We start from the raw sequence: 19,283 nt of genomic DNA on the forward strand, positions 1-19,283 counted from the left end.
CAAAGGAAACTAAATTACTTTAATGTCAGAGATTCCAACCACCCACTTTAAATATGACATTCAAAGGCACTCACATTGCTGTTTCCAATTTTCTTGGGAGCTTCATTAACCAGAAAATAAAATGAAAAACCACACAAATACAATGGCTGGGTATTTTGTGATGTGAATCACCTTCAGACATCCCAAGCTCTTTCCATCATCTAAGTCAGGAGTGTGTGGAATATTCTTTACTTACCTATATATATGAATCTCCAACAACACTCAGTATAATTCTTGCAATGTGTACCATCTGTGGTAAACCACTGTAATGTATAATTATCTGATCAATCATACCTATTGGCTGGTTGTACCCGTGACACCTCCCCACAGGCTCCTGTATAAAGGTGGCTGTTCCACAGCCCCCTGCAACTCCTTGCAGGACAACCGAACAGTAGGGATATGCTATGTTCTCAAGTGAATTAAAGCTTATTAATTTCTCCACAAGAGTCTACTGAGTGATTGATGGTGCATCACCACCTACAACATGTGCTGCACATTCTGCACCAAGGAAGACAGAGGCAGCAAGACCATGGGAACACCACCACCTATAGGTTACCTTCCAAGTTGCATATCATCCTAACTTGGAAATACCTTTCGCGTTTATTTTAAAAAAAATATTTTCTCATGATTAAATTACAGGCTATTTGGCCCATCATCTCTAAACCAGCTCTCACAATAGTACCTTTGTTTTTTTTCCCTCTTCATCCAATTCAATTTCAGTGACATATTGATATATCTTCGTCATTGCTGGGCCTAATTCCTGAACAACAGCAGTGATTCAAGAAGGCAGCTTGCCATTGCCTTCCCAAAGGCAATTACAGATGGCCAACAATTGCTGGTCCTACCAGTGATTAGAAATCCTCCAAGAATCATTACATTAAAAAAAATCTGCAGATAGGTGGCAGTCACAAGTTTATATTTCCAGGGGAACAGATATATGGATATTAAAGGTCCATTGTCATTATAATGGTCTCTTTTCACTTTAGAGAGAATGAGAATCACTTCCTTTCACCTTCAGGAGTCAACTATTGTAAACAACATTCGATCCAGGCTGTTAATCAGCTTTCCTGAGGGAGACACCTAAAGTACTGTAATGAGATGAGAGAACTTTTATGGTTCTCACTGCCTTTATGCTTCATTAAATACAGTACATAGCTATTCCACTGATTTTTCCCTCTGCCTCTGAGGAGCAGAAAAGCAAATAAGATGTTGTCAATCCTCTTAGTATGCAGTTAAATTGGGTAATAAAAGAGAAAAAGAGAAACATGAAATTAGGGCCCAAACAATATATCTACCAGAGACATAAAAAAGATAAAAGATTTACAAGAAGCCCATAGAATATTATTTATGCCTGATTAATAGATAATAAAAAAATGAGATATGATATTTGTGGAATGATGCATTCATATGAAGACAGCAACCTCTGCTCCCTGCATGGAAATCTGTTGGAGTGTGGGTGGGGGCAGGGAGAGTGGGGTGGGGAAGGAAAACAAAGATGTCCATGAAATTATTTTCACCAAGAATAAGCTAGGCTGGTATCTTATTGAATCCCCTCATTGGATTACAGAACAGTTTATGACCCTCTAGCTGACACTATTGTGGAAAGATAAGCATATACAGAGCCGTTGTCATACCCACACTCCTGTTCAGCTCCGAATCATGGGTCCTCTACCGGCATCACCTACGGCTCCTAGAACGCTTCCACCAGCGTTGTCTCCGCTCCATCCTCAACATTCATTGGACTGCTTTCATCCCTAACGTCGAAGTACTCGAGATGGCAGAGGTCGACAGCATCGAGTCCATGCTGCTGAAGATCCAGCTGCGCTGGGTGGGTCACGTCTCCAGAATGGAGGACCATCGCCTTCCCAAGATCGTGTTATATGGCGAGCTCTCCACTGGCCACGGTGACAGAGGTGCACCAAAGAAAAGGTACAAGGACTGCCTAAAGAAACCTCTTGGTGCCTGCCACATTGACCATCGCCAGTGGGCTGATATTTCCTCAAACCGTGCATCTTGGCGCCTCACAGTTCGGCGGGCAGCAACCTCCTTTGAAGAAGACCGCAGAGCCCACCTCACTGACAAAAGGCAAAGGAGGAAAAACCCAACACCCAACCCCAACCAACCAATTTTCCCCTGCAACCGCTGCAACCGTGTCTGCCTGTCCCGCATCGGACTTGTCAGCCACAAACGAGCCTGCAGCTGACGTGGACATTTACCCCCTCCATAAATCTTCGTCCGCAAAGCCAAGCCAAAGAAGAAGAATTGTCAGTGCATATTTTCCATCGCTGGAAGCTATGGTTGAGGCCAAGGAAAACTTTCCATTCTTACCTTCGATAACCCTTGGCATGTGTTCCATTGGGGGACAAGCTGAGGTTTCAGAAAAAAAAGCATGATCCTCTTGAAAGTTGTGATTGCAAGAAAGGAGTCAAGAAGATATGCTTCCAAACAGAGAGAGATTTCTCTCAAAGAAATGGTTATTACATAATTTTATCTAAAACAAAACCATGTTTGGTCAAATAGACTATTGTGGAGACCTTATAGCAATACATCCCAGTCCAAACAGAGGAGAAGACCTCCTCAACCATGATGGTGTTCACTCCACACTATCTGGGGTAATCTTGACACCAAGCAGTCCTCTTTAGTAGATATAATCCCCTTTGAAGCATTAAAATACAGAAAAGAAATACTTCTGACATGAATTTATGACTTCACTGTCTGAATCTGGATAAAAATGAGCACACTAGAGGAATTCAGAGATTCCATAACCATGACCATTTTTTTTTTTAAATGGAGACCTAGCCTGGATTCTCAACCATGCTTCTCAGTGGCTGAACAGGTCCTCTCAGATACAATGTGGATTTGTTCCAGGAAGATATAACTATGGCATGATTTTAATGTGCTACAAATTCATAAAGGTGTAGGGTGTAGCACAGCTGATAAGTACTCACAAAAATTATCATCTTAGCTCCCTGCTGTACTCACTTTACACCTGTGTAATTTGGTACGACAATAACACCACATACAAATTTGCTGATGTTTTATACCATTGTAGGCTGTATTGGAGCGCTCACACCCCTAACGTCGAGGTACTCGAGATGGCAGAGGTCGACAGCATCGAGTCCACGCTGCTGAAGATCCAGCTGCGCTGGATGGGTCACGTCTCCAGAATGGAGGACCATCGCCTTCCCAAGATCGTATTATATGGCGAGCTCTCCACTGGCCACCGTGACAGAGGTGCACCAAAGAAAAGGTACAAGGACTGCCTAAAGAAATCTCTTGGTGCCTGCCACATTGACCACCGCCAGTGGGCTGATAACGCCTCAAACCGTGCATCTTGGCGCCTCACAGTTTGGCGGGCAGCAGCCTCCTTTGAAGAAGACCGCAGAGCCCACCTCACTGACAAAAGGCAAAGGAGGAAAAACCCAACACCCAACCCCAACCCACCAATTTTCCCTTGCAACCGCTGCAATCGTGTCTGCCTGTCCCGCATCGGACTGGTCAGCCACAAACGAGCCTGCAGCTGACGTGGACTTTTTTACCCCCTCCATAAATCTTCGTCCGCGAAGCCAAGCCAAAGAAAAAGGCTGTACAAAAAGAGGTGATGAGTCATCCATACAGGAGAGAGATTGAAAACTTTCCTGAAATGTGTACTAACAGCAAATTTTCACTAAAGTCACCAAGACTTTTGTAAATGAAAACTGGATGTGTACGATCCAGTGATCAATGGGGGATCAAAGGTGGAGAGGGTGAGCAAATTTAAATTCCCAGGAGTCGTTATTTCCAAGGTCCTGTCTTGGACCCAACATACAAATGGTATCGTGAAGAAAATGCATCAACACCTCCAGTTTCTCAGGTTTAGTAAGACATCGAAAATCTTGGCAAACTTCTGCAGATGTGTAGTGGAATGTGTATTCTCCAGCTGCATCACAGCCTGGTTTGGGGGCACTAATACCTCTGACCTGAAAGCCCTGCAAAAGGTAGTGGACACAGTCCAGTACATCACAGGCAAAACTCTCCCCACCATTTAAAAAATCTAGATAGAACACTGCTGTCGGAGAGCAGCAGCAATCATCAAGGATCTACACCATCCAGGACATGCTCTGATTTTGCTACTCCCAGAGGATAGAGATACATAAGTCACAAGACCTCTACCTCCAGGTTCAGGAATGGCTACTAACCCTCACTCTTCAGACTCCTGAACAACAGACTCGTTCAAAGACTCATTTAAGGTTTCGTACTTTTCTCATTATTTATTACTAAATATTTATTTTCTGTATTTGCACAGTCAGTTGTTTCCATTTATTTCTTTTGTACACACTTCTTTCTTCTTGAATATAGTTTACAGTTACCAGTAATTAGAAATTCTGCCTGGCTCACAGGAAAATGAATCATAAGGTTGTATGTGATATTACGTATGTAGTTTGACAATAAATTTGATATTTGAACATCATCTGTCAAAATCAATCATGAAGAATCCTTCTCAAATTTGGTTCTCCTCAAACATTCAAGGCCTTTCTATGTCTGCTATATGGTGATCTACAAGACATGAGTCTCACTAATCCTCCACAGAGGCCAAGCAAGGCTGCGTCATTTCACCATCCTTCTTTGCAATCTTTCTTGCTGCAAACTACACCTCACTTCCATTAATTTTCCCCAGAATAGAGTTTATTTAAAGGATGAAAGGATAATTGGTCAACCTTTGCCATCTCTAGTCCATAACCTTAGATATCAAACTATGGTTATTATGCAAGACTTGTACATAAGACGGAGAAGACATCATGGACTGTTCACTGTTGAATGTGAACATTTGATCCTTACTTTAAACATCTAAAAGGAAAAGACTAACATGCATGAGTACGCCATTTCCCCTCCCTCATAATCTAGATGAATGATAAGACTCTGGAAAATATAGATCATTTTCCACATGTCAGGAATTACCTATCAGTGATGAACCAAAGGTCAAATACCAACACCTCAAACAGAGTATCAAGATCATGTTCTCCATTCTTCTCCATAACCTATATATACGAGACACTTCCATTTAAAGCTGCTCATTATCATTGTTTCTCAGTGCTTTATTCAGTGACAACCTTTCTGACTCACTGTCTGTTTTTCCCTGAGTGAATCTAACCATGCTCCATTTCAGACGTACAGTATGAGATGGTATGCTGTGTTGCTGTGGAAATGGAAATATGATTTAACATCAAAGACAAACAATAGATTTTGACCTCAAAAATTTCAAGCTGTGATTCTGGCCCTTAATCTGGGATCACCATAATGATGTTGCTAATTTACAATGAAGGCAACTCAAGCCACTGACCCAAAGTTTGCACTTCCACATTTGTGTTAAGACCTGCTGGTCAATAATCAGAAAGCCAACAAGGTATATTTTCTTTAACAAAGAAATTAAAGCCAATACCATTGTTCCTACTGAATAGAATGAGGATTGATCCTCAGGTCTCTACAGTCAAAACATAAGAATAATTCACCAGATAAATATTGAAATAAAAGCAGAAATAGGGTGTTCAGCCCATCAAATCTGCTCCATCATCCAATCATGAATGAATCCATTCTCCCACTCAGCCCCACTGCCCGGAGTCATAGGGGAACATCAAAAATATTCATATCAGGATTTATTTTTTTCCATTTTATGATCTGCAAAGTAACAACAAGAAGCTTTATGGAGAAAAATCAATGACAATATAAGATTTTTAATAATAAAAGGCTTTTCATTTTTTTTAGCTTTCCCAACAAGTGCATGCTTGCTCCACTAACCATAACCATAACCATATAACCATTTACGGAGCGGAAACAGGCCATGTTGGCCTTTCGAGTCCGCACCGGTCACTGATTTTGTGTGCCCTCTTCAGGCATTGGTCCTGGTAGATCTTCATTCAGTGCAGGTGGAATCAGTTGTAGAAATGTTTGTGAAACATGCAGTTCAATACTTCATAGCTACTCTGAATATTTACAAAAAGCTTTTACAAATTTATCTTTTCTTTTTATTTTCACTTGAATTTATCAAGAAAATTACCAAAGATCAATACAACAATCCACCCAAGCAGCAAGACCAAGGAACTTATTGCGGAATTTAGGAAGGGACAATCGATGGCCATGCAGCAATCTTCACTGATGTGACAACGGTGCAGAGGGTTAATTTCTTCAGGTTCCTGGACTTCTAGGACTCCAAGGAAAGCACACTTTCTAAGAAATGCAAGGAGATTTGGCATGTTGTTAAATACTCTATCAATACTGTGAAAAGTATACTTGACTGTTGTATCACAGCCTGGTTTGATAATTCCAGTGCCCAGGAATGCAGAAGGCTGCAGAAAATTCAACCTACCAAGCACATCACAGGCACTGACCTCCCATTCATTAAAGACATGTATATGAGATGCTGCTTTAAAGAGGCAGCCAACATCATCAAGGACCTCTATTACTCTGGACATACACAAGCTCTTCTTGCTACTTCCTTCAGGCAGAAGATACAAAAGCCTGAAGACCATCACTTCTCGGCTTATGAATTCTAAATTTTCCTTGTGTTGCACATATTTTCAAAAATACAAATTATTTATTTATGTCCAGAAAGCCTTGATAATCCAATAATGAATAATCTAAATGATCTTCAAGCCAGATCAATTGTAAATTTTAGTGTGAATATGCAAAAATCAGCAAAATGCAAATCTTTTCAGTCTTGTAAGTCAGTTCTAAAGTCCCTTGTTTTCATGATAAATCTGCTTTAAAAAAAAAACAGATCTGCAGAAGTCCACAGAGACCCTTAACTTGTCAAGATTAATTTTGTGTAACTAGAAAAACTCTTTGGTTTTGGAAGGAGAAGTAACCAGTTCAACAGGACAGTTTGTGTCATTGCAGGTGAGAAGTGCATCCAACTGTTTTATATATAAAAAAAACAGATGTTCCAGTCTTTTATGTGATTAAAATTCTTCATTAACTCAGTCTCAATTCACCACTATAGGACATCAGGGTTAAAGAAGAATTTGATCTCATTAATGTACCATCAGCATTTGGCATTTATTGTGGTTTTGATTGGATTTATGATGGATTTAACATGTACTGCACACACAGCGTCCAGTTTAGCTTATTGTGAATGTTATTTGAAAAATCAAAATGATATCTTATCATTAATTCTAGCAGTGAAGAACATGTATTATTAGCTCTGTCATTTTCTCACTTAACTGGGTGAGTAGAGGCTGGATGATGTGTGAGATTGAGGCATTCGGACCATCCAAGTCTGAGGTTTGATGCTTGGTGCTACTGAATTAGATGGTGTCAGTAAATAAGCATCTGGTTTATTACAAGTCACCAACACACCAGAAAAATAAACAAAACCTGCTAAAAGGTGAGAGAACAATGAACCTTTAGAGTGGCAAATCATTCATGCAAGCAGAATTCTGAGGATGTGAAGCCTTGTTGTTCTTTCTTTCTATTTTATTTTGCCTCCTTGCACACCCAATGGTTGCTAGATTGGCACTTAAAACTTTCTGGATCAGTGATTCTACCAAACTTTTTTTTATGTCAATCAGTTATACTGTTCATAAAGCATTCCCAAACACCTCATAACACCTGAAAAATAAGGTTTTTTTAAATCCCTCATCTTAATTCATAATTTAGATAATTCCTTTCATCTTTTTCATTTTTGCCTCTGGTCTCCTTCTTTCAGAAGACTGATGCAAGACACTGTTTAAAATTTTATCTTTGGGATTATATATTATTCTTTGAAAATACTGTGATGTCTCCCCTTGATCTAAATGCTGTTTAACTCATCAAGCTGTGCCAGTGGATTTGCTGATATAATTTTCCTGGCAAAAGTATATTACTCTTCCTTCTGTGAGATCTGGTTACATCACTTGATTGAGTAATGCTAGCCGATGTGCCATTTTTCATAATAATCACACCTTAAAGCAGATTTTCATCGTTGCCTGGGTGACAATTCAGGGAACAGATCAGCTGCACTTTATACAAATGACAGATTTTGATTTTACTGAAGCATTTGGAAGGAAAAAGTCAGTCTGTTCTCCAAAGGACATGATATCAGCACAAGCAAATTAGCTCTCCAATGTTAATTGTGAACATCTAGACATCAGATTTTCTGCAGACCAGTTTTAGATTTGGGAACTAATGACCTGCCAGACAAGGGTTAAATTAAACGGTTAGATTTATACCAAACCCACCCAGCAAGAGACCCTTTAACAGTGAAAAAAAGTGATTATAAAGACAGATATTCTGTGTCTTTAAATCACTTCATTTACCTCTATAAGAGGTCCGAACGAAAATTGACTGGTCGAACTCATTCCATCTTCCATCTGCCTGGGGAGGTTGTCTCAGAGATGGCGTGAAGTCACTCCATCTCCTCCGTAAAAGGAATGCTGCTGAATGTGGCTTCAAAGGGGAGGGCTGATGATGTTGTGATGACGCTGTCAGCCCGCGACCCAGGAGCGCAAATTTTAAAAAACCCATATGATTAATAGAGGCTATTACATTGTGCAGGAAATCTGCCCGAGTCCCAAGACTACTTACACCGATCTCTGCTAGTGCTCTTATCTGATCTTCCGTCACCATTTTTGAGTATAGGCTGCTTTCACTTCTTGGCGTATATGTTTAATGTCATGGTGGCAGGCAGTACTACTGCGCCACACACCCCGCCTCCTTCAGCTCTGGAAGCCAGCTCCCGACTCAGCTCTTGCATAAAGGCACCGTGGGATCCGCATTGTAGGTCGTCACCACGAAAGGTAAATTCACCTTTTTTTACAAAAAACTTGAGCTGACCATAATGCGGGGCTTCAGCATAAAAAGGACTAAGATGACTTCAGAAATCATAAAATTTCCCTAGGTATCTTGTTCCTGCTAAAAAAAACCTTCCTCGACCCAAAATTTAACTCCACAGTAGACATGACAATATGCAATAACATTGGGTAGAATTTGCTCATAATTCCCTGCCAGTACCAAACCTTCCCCACCTCCTAAAACAACATCTTCTTCCCCATGATATCCGTTTGAATGTTGATTAAAGGTGGGTGCAAGTGCTAAATATTTACTGACGCAAACCAAAAGTCAGTAAATGGGAAATGACACCGCTTAACACTTGATCTTACCTTAACAGAAAATGATATCCCATCTGGATGGGACCTGAACCATCAGTAATGACAGGATTGCATGACAACTATAAGTGCTTAATTCTTTTATTTCTTAATAGGCTTTTAAAGAACTACCTGGAACAGAAATGAAGAATTGTCACCATTGTTGTCACAATCAAAGTTCTATTCATTACTGTCATTTATGCATCCAACACTAAAAGCTCCTCTGCTGTCAATGTTACACAAAAGTTGTCATTGCCACCATGCCAAAGCTCGCTGCATGGTGAAAAGTAAATGAGTGACTCATATACAGTATATTAACATTATACTTTGCATTAATTCACCAGCTGCTAAAAGAAAGCACTTAGGGAGTTGTTAACTCATAGAATACCATGAGATTGTACAGATCTGACAAGCTGAACAAAGATGATCTTACATCACAATTTGAGAATATAAAAATGCAATTAATGGAAGCAAGAGTAGGCTATTTGGCCATTTGAATCTGCTCTACCATTTATCAGGGACAAAATGAATCTTCTACCTAAACTCATGGAAACATACAGCATGGCTGAGTGAGAGGACTGAGGAAATGGGGGAAGTTTTGAATGATTTCTTTGCCTCGGTATTCACTAGGGAAAAAAATGTTGAACCAGTTGAAGAAAAGAAAAATAGTGGGGAGGTCATGAAGCATATAAGGATAACCGAGGAGGTAGTGATGGCTGTGTTAAAAAAGATAAAGGTGGATAAATCTCCTGGACCGGACAAAATATTCCCTAGGACACTCAGGGAGGCTAGTGGACAGTTAGTGGGGCCATTAACAGAGATATTTAGGATGTCACTGGCCACGGGGGTGGTGCCAAAGGATTGGACGGTGGCGCATGTGGTTCCTCTGTTTAAGAAAGGGTCCAAATGCAAACCTGGGAATTATAGGCCTGTAAGTCTGACGTCTGTGGTGGGCAAGTTGATGGAAAGTGTTCTGAGGGATGCTATTTACAAATTTTTGGAGGTACAGGGATTGATAGGGAGTAATCAGCATGGTTTTGTCAGGGGTAGATCATGCTTGACAAACCTGATTGAGTTCTTCGAGGGGGTTACAAAAAAAGTTGATGAAGGGAAAGCTGTGGATGTTGTCTATTTGGACTTTAGTAAACCTTTTGACAAAGTTCCCCACAGGAGGTTAGGAAAAAAGGTGGAGGCATTAGGTATAAATAAAGAGGTAGTGAAATGGATTCAGCAGTGGTTGGATAGGAGGTGCCAGAGAGTAGTGGTAGAAAATTGTTTGTCCAATTGGAGGCCGGTGACTAGTGGAGTTCCTCAGGGTTCGGTCCTGGGTCCATTATTATTTGTTATATATATTAACGATCTGGATGTAGGGGTGGAGAATTGGATAAGCAAGTTTGCGGATGACACAAAGATTGGTGGTGTTGTGGACAGTGAGGTAGATTACCGTAGATTAAAAGGTGATTTAGGAAGGCTGGAGGTGTGGGCTGAGAAATGGCTGATGGAATTTAATACAGATAAATGTGAGGTGCTATATTTTGGAAAGGCAAATTTAAATAGGTCATATACATTGAATGGTAGACAATTGAGGAGTTCAGAGCAACAAAGGGATTTAGGAGTGATGGTAAATAGTACCCTCAAGGCTGATACTCAGGTAGATGGTGTGGTGAAGAAGGCATTTGGAATGTTGGCCTTCATAAATTGGACTATTGAATTCAAGAGTAGGGAGGATATGATGAAATTGTATAAGGCATTGGTGAGGCCAAATTTGGAGTACTGTGTACAGTTTTGGTCACCAAATTATAGGAAAGATATAAACAAAATAGAGAGAGTGCAGAGAAGGTTCACGAGAATGTTGACAGGATTTCAGGGTCTGAGTTACAGGGAAAGGTTGTGCAGACTGGGGCTTTTTTCTCTGGAGCGTAGAAGATTGAGAGGGGACTTAATAGAGGTGTTTAAGATTTTAAAAGGGACAGACAGAGTAAATGTGGATAGGCTTTTTCAATTAAGGAAGGGGGAGATTCAAACTAGAGGACATAGTTTAAGATTGAAGGGGGAAAATTATAAGGGGAACATGAGGGGAAATTTCTTTACGCAGAGGGTGGTGGGGATGTGGAATGAGCTTCCGGCAGACGTGGTTGAGGCGGGATCATTGGTTACATTTAAGGAAAGACTGGATCATTACATGGATAGGAGGGGACTAGAGGGGAATGGACCGGGTGCTGGTCAGTGCGACTAGGAGGGTGGGGATTTGCTACGGCATGGACTAGTAGGGCCGAACTGGCCTGTTCTGTGCTGCAAGTGGTTATATGGTTATATGGTTATATGAAACAAGCTCTTCAACCCCACTTGTCCATGCCGACCAAGTGGACATTCGGGGCTAGTCACATTTGGTCCATATCCTTCCAAGTCCTTCCTATCCTTAGGTTTCACTATGTTAAAAGGTCAATTGAAGTAGAACAACATGGATTCAAGTGTAAACCAGCTCAAGGAACGTAGTCAGTAAATTTAAAGAAAGGACACATTCTTTATATTGTGCAATATCACAGAGGACAAAAGAGAAGCTGTGAATAAAGCAGCCCTCCCGATGGAGATTGACCTGAAAGCATATGGAGCACACACTGAAATATCACTACTCGCCAGGGCAAAAGATGTTTTGTTTAAAAATGCTTCATGAGAAACCAGAAAGTTATTTTAGTCCAAGGATCTAAAGATGAAAACTTTGAACAAGGAGCCCGAGTTCATCAAACAACTTAATCTTCCAAAGCAATCTTTGTGTCATTTTAGGTTTGCAAAAAAAAATGCTGGAGAAACTCAACAAGTCACACGATTCTCTATGCAGCAAAGATAAAGATACAATACCAACATTTTGGGCCTGAGCACTTTACCAAGGCATGAGCAAAATGCAGGCAGGTGCCTGGATAAAATGATGGGGGAGGGACAGGGGGAGGATCACAGGCAAGAGGTCATAGGTGGATATTGGTGGGAGGGTGCAAGAGAAAAATGCTGATAAATAATAGGGGGAGGAAATAGCTCTCTGAGTGGGGAAGGATGAGGGCAGAAAGTTGGAGGAAAAGAGACAGAGAGATGGGAAGAGAGGGAGACAGCGGAGGGACCAAAGAGAAACCAGAGAAGTTGATGTTAATTCTATTCATTTTATTTTTTTTAAATTTAGACATACAGCATGGCAAAAGGCTATTTTGGCCCATGAGTCTGTGCTGGCCAATTTACTCCCAATAGACCTACACCCCTGGTACGTTTCAAACAGTGGGAGGAAACCAGATACCCCAGGGAAAACCCACACAGACATAGAGAGAACATACAAACTCCTTACAGTCAGCGTGGGATTTGAACCCAGGTCCGGTCCAGAGTACTGGCACCCAAACCTGCAGTGCTAACCACTACGCCAACTGTACCACATAAAGTTATGTCCTATGCAAAAAATTGTGTACAAACTCATTATTGAAGTAATTCAGTCAAAATTAAATGTAGACCCTTCTATCTACCATTTTCATCAGTGCTTCTCACCTGAGTTTATATCCTTCCCATTGCCGATTACAAAGAGCACTTGTGGAACTGCATGATGTAGTCAGAAAACAAGAAACAACCCACCCCAAAACTTTACAAATCTTAGTCGGTGACTTCAACCAGGCCTGTGCAAGAAAATCCTGCCCAACTACTAACAGCTTGTAGCCTGCTGGACCAGAGGTCTCAGCACATTCGATTGCAACTACACCAAGATAAGAAAGGCACTATACATTACACCTCAAAAGTTAAATAAATGGGACCCAACAGTATCTGATAGATGTTTTCGATGTAAAAAAGAAATGGGAACAACAATTCATGCAATCTGGACATGTGAGAAAGTAGAAAAATTTTGGGAAGATCTCAACCAGATATTAAATAAAATAACAGAAAACAATATACCAAAGAATCCAGAGATCTTTCTCCTAAGTAACATAAAAAACAAAGAATTTGGAATTGATTTGGAGGATGCACAAAAAAGATTTTGCAGTAGCAAAAAAATGTATTATGTCAACCTGGAAATTGGAAGATAATTTGAAAATACAACAATGGTATATAGAAATGAATAAATGTATTCCATTAGAAAAAATAACATATAGTTTAAGAAATAATATTGAAATATTTGAACAAATATGGGAGCCTTACATTAAATACAATAGCGAAAACCTACCGGGGACAATCATTACCTAAGTTGATGGAAGGAGAAGGAAAGAAAAGAATGGACTCAGTAGAATTTCTGGTGTTTTTTTTTTGTTGAGTGACAACATTGTCTGACTGGTTTAATGTATCCTAGATTGTATACCTTAAATGGATGGGAGGGGGGGGTGGGGGGGTGGGTTGGGAGGAGGGAGGGGGGGGGGAAGAAAATGTCACTGTATATGTGTGAATAGGAAAAAGTGTGTATCATGGCTAATGTGATTTATGGTGTGAAAAATAAATTTAAAAATAAAAAAATTAAAAAAAAAAGATAAGAAAGGCCGACTGTTCTTTCCAGAGACTGAATTCTGGTAAGTTGGATTACCTGGCTGTGCTCCTTCTGCCTTCAGACAGACGGAGCCTAAAAAGAGAGGCTCTGGAGATCTGGACAGCTAGAAGGTGGTCACAGGAGGCTGAAGAACAGTTGCAGGACTTCCTCAAGTCAACAGATTTGGTGGTGTTCAATGACTCTGCTGAGAATCTGAATTATTGCACCAGGGCTGTCACAGACTTTATCAAAACAGCTGTGGATGAGTGCATCTTCACCAAATTGTTCAGGGTTTCCCCAACCAGAAGCCCTGGATGAACAATGAAATCTGGAACCTGCTGAGCGTCAGATCACGGGCATTTAAGTCCAGAGGTCCAGATCAATACAGAAAGAGCAGGTATGACCTACAAAAAGCTATCTTTCAGGCAAAGTGGACATTCCATTTGAAAATGGAAACCAGGGGCACCCAACAGTTGTGGCAAGCCTAAATGCCATAACCTGCAACTAAACCAAACCTGGTGAAATAGCAAACAGCAAACCTTTGCTCCCAGAGGAACACAATGCCTTCTTACCCAATTTGACGACAGTAACAGTGAAAAGCCACCCCTCCACTGCTATGTCTTTTGAGATACTTGGGAGGCTTCTAAAATAAATGCATGATTCAAAATGATCCCATCCTATCTTTCTGAGGATTGCAGGCATGTGACCTTTAGGAGAGTAAATCTGAGGAAAACATTCGGCTCAGATGGAGTACCTGGCTAAGTAGTGTTAGGTCTGCTTTGTTCATGAATGAGTGAGTCAGACACCAGACTGAGTCGAAATCAAGGTTCTTTATTACCGGATTGTAACACTTGCAACTAACAGTGTTAGTTGGAGAAGGCGCATTCTCCCGATATCAGCAAGTGGTGTTTTTTTATACCCCAGGACACGCACTTAGTAAATTATCATACCATTACATTGTCCAATGAATTAGCTGTTGCTACCCTTCACTGTTAGTCTGCTGCTCATCAGCTTGTTAGTGCCAAGCTTATCTTGAGTGTACAAGGTCACATCTGCATTCTGTTACTCCTTAGTACTGGGTGACTCCTTCTCCAGTCCCATCTCATAATGTTTTTACCTTACAGTAGTAAAAATCTATGCTGACCAACTAGGCAATGTATTCATGGATATCTTCAATATCTCACTCCAGCAGAGTGTGGTACCCACCTGTTTCAAAAAGGAGTCAATCATACTGATGCCCAAGAGGAGTGTAGTAATCTTAATGACCAGGGGTGCAGTGCTAATTTTTTAGGTGCCGGAGCTGACAAGATGCCTGCCATTTCCTATATCCTCTCTCTATATATGTCACACCCAATTTGTGTACTTGCTTATTACATGAATGGGGCAAGGAAGTTGCCCAGGACATGAAATGAGTAGGTACACAAATTGAGTGTAGCATTTGTAGATGTGAATAGGGCTTCTTATAATGTTAAGCACTAAACCAAAATGAAAGAAATATATGAATTCCACAACTCCACAGAAATATAGTGATAGTTAAGACATTAACAAGATTATAGCCTTGTTAACAGCAGCATCATATAATTCAAAAGCCAGAGGAGTAGCTATATTAATCAATAAAAATTTACCAATCAAAATAAAAGAGGAAATAATAGATCCAGCAGGGAGATATGTAATGATAAAATGTCAGATATATTCAGAATTTTGGAATTTACTCAATGTATATGCACCTAATGAAGAAGATCAAATATTTATACAAGATATCTTTTTGAAGATCGCAGATACACAAGGGAATATACTAATAGGAGGGGATTTTAACCTTAATTTGGACTCAAACATGGATAAAACTGGAAAAAAGACTAACAGAAAGAACAAAGTAACCAAATTTATAATTAAATCGATGCAGGAAATCCAACTTTTGGATATAAGGAGGAAACAACACCCAAAGGAGAAGGAATACTCATATTATTCGGGTAGACATAAAACATTCTCAAGGATAGACCTATTCCTGTTATCAGCTCACATTCAAGGAAGAGTTAAGAAAATGGAATATAAAGCTAGATTGTTATCAGATCACTCACCCCTGTTATTGGCAATAGAGCTGGAGGACATCCCACCAAGAATGTATAGATGGAGATTAAACGCTATGCTACTTAAAAGACAGGAGTTTAGAGAATTCACTGAGCGACAAATTAAAATACACTTTGAAATAAATACGGAATCAGTGAAAAATAAATTTATACTATGGGACACAATGAAAGCATTCATCAGAGGACAGATAATAAGTTATGTAACTAAGATGAAGAAGGTCTACAATCGAGAAATAGAACAATTGGAAAGGGAAATAACAAATACAGAAAAAGAATTAGCAATAAAGGAAGATAAAACTAAAAGAAGAGAATTGACAGACAAGAAAATAAAATATGAAACACTACAAACATATAAGGTGGAGAAGAACATAATGAAGACAAAACAGAAGTATTATGAGCTAGGAGAAAAATGCACAAAATACTAGCGTGGCAGCTTAAAACAGAACAAACTAAAAGAATGGTATTGGCATCAAGGAAAAAGGACAAACAAATTACATATAACCCAACGGAGATCGATGAACACTTCAGGGAATTCTACGAAAAACTATATCAAACTGAAAACGAAGGGAAAGAAGACAAAATAGATGAATTTCTAACTAAAATTGAACTAGCAAAATTGCAAAAAGGAGCAAAATAAATTAATAAAACCATTTGAAATAGAAGAAATACAGGAGATATTAAAAAAACTACCGAACAATAAAACACCGGGAGAGTATGGACTCCCAATAGAATTCTATAAAACATTTAAAGACTTATTAATTCCTCCTTTCCTGGAAGTAATGAACCAGATTGAAAAAAACACAAAACATACCAGATTAATGCAAAACAGCAATAATTACAGTAATACCAAAGATGGGGAAAGATCCACTAACACCAGCATCGTATAGACCAATATCTCTAATTAACACAGATTATAAGATAATAGCTAAACTATTAGCAAACAGATTGGCCGACTGTGTAGCAAAAATAGTAAAATTAGGCCAAACTGGATTTATTTAAAAAAGACGAACAACGGACAATATCTGTAAATTCATTAACTTAATCCATGCAGTACAAGTAAACAAACTCCAACAGTAGCGATTGCTTTAGACACAGAGAAAGCCTTTGACTGAGTAGAATGGAAATATTTATTCAAAGTACTACAGATGTTCAACCTACCAGAGAAATATATTAATTGGATTAAAGCATTATATAAAGGACCATTGGCAAAAGTGACAGTAAATGGACATATATATCAAACCAATTTAAATTAAACAGATCAACAAGGCAGGGATGTCCACTATCTCCCTCACTGTTCGCGTTAGCTATAGAACTGATAAGAACAGAAAATAAATTGAGGGATAAAAATAAATAAGAAGGAATATAAAATCAGTCTATTTGCAGATGACGTTATAATATACTTAACAGAACCAGAAATATCAATAAAAGAATTACATAAGAAATTGAAGGATTATGGAGAAGTATCGGGGTACAAGATCAACTCAAATAAAAGTGAAGCAATGCCAATGAATAATGCAGATTTCACAAAGTTTAAGAAATAATCACCATTTAGATGGCAAACGCAAGCAATTCGATACCTAGGTATACAACTAAATAATAATTTCGGCCATCTATATAAACTAAATTATCAGCCATTAATGAAAAAATTACAAGACGACTTAGAGCACTGGAAAGATTTACCACTAATACTGATAGGAAGGATAAACTGTATTAAAATGAACATCTTCCCAAGTATACAATACCTATTTCAATCATTACCAATTCACCTAACAGAGAAATTCTTCAAGGAGCTAAAGAAAATAATAAGGAAATTCTTATGGAAAGGGGGGAAACCGAGATTAGCACTAGATAAATTAACAGAATGGTACAAACAAGGAGGCTTACAACTACCAAACTTTAAAATTATTATAGAGCAGCACAATCAGATTTTTATCAAACAAGGGAAAAACCAGATTGGACCAGATTAGAGCTAGATAAAATAGGGGAGAAGATACCTGAACATATACTATATAAGTGGGATGAAAAATTGGTGCAACATAGGAATTCACCAGTATTGCACCATCTTCTAAACATTTAGAAGAAGATTCATGTAGAAAGGAATAAGATAAATTATCAACTACCAAAATTAATATTGACACAAAATCAACTAATCCCTTTCACAATAAATAACCTTTCCTTCAGAGAATGGGAGAGAAAAGGGATCAAAAGAATAGAAAATTGTTTTTCGGGAAATAAATTATTATCTTTTGAACAAATGAAGGATAAATGTAATATAACTCATGATACAATGTTTCCATACCACCAACTGAAAACCTACTTGAAGGACAAATTGGGAAACAGTCTGAGGTTACCAGAAGGAAGCAATTTTGAATATGTTATTACAGACACAATGATAATTTAAAAATTTATAACAAACATGTACATCAAACTGCAAGAAAATGAGAATGAGGAAACAAACTGTAAACCTAAATAAAAATGGGAACAAGATCTAAACATAAAGATAAAGAATGAAACATGGGAAAAGCTATGCTCCGGAACTATGAGAAATACAATAAACACGTGGTTATGCATGATACAATATAATTGGTTACACAGGCTATACATCGCACCCCAAAAGTTAAATAAATGGGACCCATTTTTGCTGTAAAAAGGAAACGGGAACAACAATACATGCAATTTGGGCTTGTTAGAAAGTGAAAAAATTTTGGGAAGATCTAAACCAGATATTAAATAAAATCACAAAAAGCAATATAACAAAAAACCCAGAGATCTCCCTTCTAAGTAATATAAGAAATAAAGAATTTGGACTCGATTTGGATGGAGCACAAAAAAGATTTATTATGATAGCCCTAGCTGTAGCAAAAAAATGTATTATGTCAACCTGGAAATTAGAAGACAACTTGAGAATACAACAATGGTACGTAGAAATAAATAAATGTATTCCATGAGAAAAAATAACATATAATTTAAGAAATAACATCACAACATTCAAACAAATATGGGAATCATACATGAAACACAATAGAGAAATCCTACCATGGACCTCCACCACCTAAAATGACAGAAGGAGAAGACAAGGAAATGAACTGACTCAGTATATAAAAGTAAAAGACAAAAATTTCTTGTTTATTTTTATTAAGTGATTACATTGTTTCATGGGTTTTATGTATCTTATAGATTGAACTTTGAATAAATGGGAAGGGGGTGAGGGAGGGAGGGGGAAAAAGGGGAGAAAATGACACTATATATTCAAGAGAAAAACGTCTGTATATATTTTGGTCAGTATGGTTTATAGCTTGAAAAATAATTAAAAAAAAACCCAAGATTATAGCCTATCACTACATTTCAGTGTATAACTGGTACAATAAAACATATAATACCTAGTTTAATATTATTCTACAGTTGCACTCACTAATTATCTCCTGAGGTCTGGTAGATTAATTCCAATGAGGAAAGGATTGTCTAACCCCCAAAATGTGTCATGCCTCTGATCTCTCCCTTGTTTCTCTCTTTAAAATGCCTTCTCTCTTCCTGTACACACTTTGAGTTTGTCCTGTCTCTCCACATGATAAG

Source organism: Narcine bancroftii, chromosome 5 (assembly GCF_036971445.1).
Source record: "Narcine bancroftii isolate sNarBan1 chromosome 5, sNarBan1.hap1, whole genome shotgun sequence".
In the NCBI taxonomy this organism is placed as follows: Eukaryota; Metazoa; Chordata; class Chondrichthyes; order Torpediniformes; family Narcinidae; genus Narcine; species Narcine bancroftii.